General features: G+C 38.1%; 1 protein-coding gene across 1 annotated transcript in view; it reads left to right on the forward strand.

The window, feature by feature from the left end:
• sbno1 (strawberry notch homolog 1 (Drosophila)) overlaps positions 1-3,709 on the forward strand; it is a gene marked incomplete in the record, with an annotated part of 73,388 nt that overhangs the window by 1,047 nt on the left and 68,632 nt on the right.

Here is a 3,709-nt window from a genome sequence, read left to right on the forward strand (position 1 = left end):
GAGAACATGTGCACATTTAATGAGAACATGTGCACAGTTAATGAGAACATGTGCACAGTTAATGAGAACATGTGCACAATTAATGAGAACATGTGCACAATTAGTGCTTCTCGTTCTGCCGGACTGGTTACAACTGGTTAATCTTTACCTGTCTTACTGGTCAGTACCTTTTAGGTTTAGGTTAAGCTAGCCCAGTTTACCTTGTAGGATAAAGATAAAAACAGCTGTTAATTGATGTATAACTTATCCCAGGACAGGACTATTAGTCCCATCAGATACATTTTTAATAAATATAATGTTTTAATAAATATAATGTATTAATACATTAAATGTATTACACACAGTTATTGGTGAGGCTGTGCTAAGCTAAGGAGAGCAGGAAGTTGAAGGCAGGACACTCCAAACACGTGTCTTGTTTTGTGTCACTTTGAGGAGTCATTGCTTCAACACACTCCTATATTTGTGTGTAATTATTCATGTTTTATTATTACTGTGATGTATTAGACTTTAATGTTGCTCTGTTTGTCTGCAGTAAACCAACACAGAGTTAAACATGTGAGTGCACATGCTTTGTAAATTAATATAACTATTAGTCATAAGTGCATGTTGTTTAATAAGTGTTTAGGTACCACACGAGAATTTCTACCCAAAATAAAAATAAATATTTTGCTCCACATTGCAGTATAAAACAGTTTTCTTTCCCACTTTTATGTTGAAATGTTTGATCTATTTTCAGTTTTATAAAAGAAATTACCAGTAATTGTAATTATTTTCTCCCCTCATTTGTTTAAATAAAGTTTGTCCCACTTAATAATGGATTTAAGCGGTTTGATTTAATCATTTTACATTATGGTGTAAGACCTGTGTTGCTGTATTTAACTTACTGGATGGGACGGGGAGGTCATCATGTAAGGTACAGAACCTAATAAAACAGTTGATTCTGGGAACTTTGTTTAGTACAAACAATACAAAGTAATACACAACTACAAAAAATGCATCTTTGTTTGGATATATCTAAAGCCCTGTTTGCACGGGATAAACATCATCTGTTGACCCCATGTAATAAAACTCCCAGACATCTTTTTTATTATTATGTGGCACATTTGTACGTACGGTTGGGTATTAAAAGGGTTTATTTCAATACCAGTGCTAAATCGATACTTTCAAAACGGTACCTGTCCCTAAACTGTATTTAAATCAGGACTTTAAAAATAAATAAATAAAACACTCACGCAGAGGTTTATGAAGCAATAACTATTTCTGAGTCAAAGTCAAACTTGAAATTAACCAACTTATTAACTTAAAACCATTAATAATTTGTCTTTGCACCAAAAATTCTTTAAACACTTGTTGTAGGTGGAAGTTTCTGCATCTTATTTTGTAAAGTGACACCACACTTTGGACTGTTTTACTTTCAACATCTCGACTATAATATATAATATATAACTGTTAACTCTCCATGAACTCGGTTCTACTCCATTCACTTTGGGTCGGGTCGGTTCTGCTCAGTGTCCGTGTGTCTCCACGCAGCAGGTGTGATAATGTGTGGACCGTCTGCAACGGCTTCAACTCTTGTGTTAAAAATAATAATTAAATAAAATAAAAAAGCTGTTGTGGTCTTACTGTTAGGACTAAACTTTTATTTATTTATTTATTTATTTATTTATTTATTTATTTATTTATTTATTTATTATCACGGTGCTGTTTAGCTAAGTGCTTGTGTAACCATGCGGACAGTTTATTGGAAACCTCCCGTGATCTGCTCAGCTTCGTCTCCTTCACCTCTCTACAGGAAGTGTTATAAGTCCTGCCTTTCCCAAAAAGGCAGTTTTATTTCACCATGTCGTCGTACAGTGCTGCATGCTCGTATTCCTGAACAAAACCAGCTCTCTCCAGGAGGAAATTTGCTGTCAGTCAATCCAAGAGTTAATCCACGAGCAGTATTCTGCTGACGTTAAAAGAGACCAATTATGGGTCGTAGAAATGTTTATGGTATATCTGTGGGCTATCCAGACCATGTTCATTCAATTTAATGCACAAAATAATTCTCAGATAATAAAATTTCCCATTTTCTAGTTCTGCTGCTCTGACTTCTGTTCAGAAGAGCTGTTTATGTTAATGAGCTCTGTTGGTAACGCCCTCCAAAAAATCTGTTGACATTAACTCCGCCCTCCAAAAATCAGTTGACATTAACTCCGCCCTCCAAAGCCAGCGTTTACGTTAGCATGGCTAATAATAGCAGAAGCTCCGTTGTACAACCATATGAGACCCAGAGGCAGAGTCGTGGTCTCAGCTTCTTTTTTTTCTCTCCCTCCTCTGCTCTGCACTCACTCTGCATGCTGTTACCAGAGCAGGGAGCAGCAGAGGTCAAAATACCTCAGAAACTCAAACAAATAGYCTTTAACAAGGCTTTAATAAGATAAACAATAGAGCTACATGAGAAAACGTGTTCATAATGAACTAAAATAAATAATTAAATTGTGTCCATGTCAGTCTCAAACCCTGGTCTCCCACTCTCTGGTCCAACACTCTACCCATTGCCCTGTTGGAGGCTTGTTGTGAACAGAGCTACACATTACACAACAACACTGTGATGACTTTTAATGCTGAGGAGGAGGAGCCTCACCCGGGGGTTGTTAGGTAAGGGGCTGAACGCAGGTTCTGGTGGGTTGTCGTACGGCTTGTGACATCACAAAATGACTGAAGTATAAAACTTGTTGTTAATATACATTAAAAATACATTTACTTACAGTAAATATGCCCCTGGATGCATTTTTTTTGGTCCTAGGACTGTTTTTAAAGAAGTACATACCCAAAGTTAAGTAAAAAACCTTTAAAAAGGGAATTTTGCACAATAGGTCTCTTTAAAATCATAAGCGTGCACACTTCTATCTGAACCACCTGAGAGGAGGCTCTGAGACAGTGCGGATGTGGAGCACACTTGGAGACGCACATTGGGCCTAGACCGAGCCGAGTCGAGCCGCGTCTGTGAGATTGTGTGCTGAGGCTGTCACTATTAACAGTGAACACCAGAGGGTGCAAATTAACAGCTTTCTTTGAGGGACCAAAATAGGGCTGCACCGATTAGTTGAAATAATCGACGTCGATTATGTAAATTTGTCAACGCAGATTTTTTATTATCGATTCTCTGTATTACATAACACCACGTGAATGTTCATGCAATCCCATTTCGGTACCTAAACGCATCATTGCGACTGTATTGACATAAGAGTGGTGAGTTTTCCATGCTTGTCCTGAACGCAGCATCACAAGGGCGTAATGACGTCAGCAGCTGCTGCTTCAGTTCAGTCTGAAGCTTGAAAACAAGCCTCGCAGCTCCTGGAGTAAAATTTACCAAACAGACCACCTCTGAATTATCTGCTGGATTAATAATCTGGTGAACATGACGTTCACTTGCTCAAAGTAAATAAAGTAGCAGCACTTTCTTTATTTCATCCAGCATTAAACAGTGAGCGGTGTTAGGTGGAGCCACGTTCCCCCATCAGACGGTTCCCCCAGCGTCTGAAACAACAGAGGAGCTTCAGACACACGTCTGACCTAAAGAGCACAAGCAGCCAACAAGTGTTGGACGTGTTCTGGATGTTCAAAACGTACCTTAAATACCTTTTATTTATTTTAACTGCCTCCTCTTTTCTTTATTTCATTTAAACTTATTTGCCTTCATGGACCTCCATCACACATGTTTCTA

Source organism: Austrofundulus limnaeus, unplaced genomic scaffold (assembly GCF_001266775.1).
Source record: "Austrofundulus limnaeus strain Quisiro unplaced genomic scaffold, Austrofundulus_limnaeus-1.0 Scaffold795, whole genome shotgun sequence".
Lineage (NCBI taxonomy): Eukaryota > Metazoa > Chordata > Actinopteri > Cyprinodontiformes > Rivulidae > Austrofundulus > Austrofundulus limnaeus.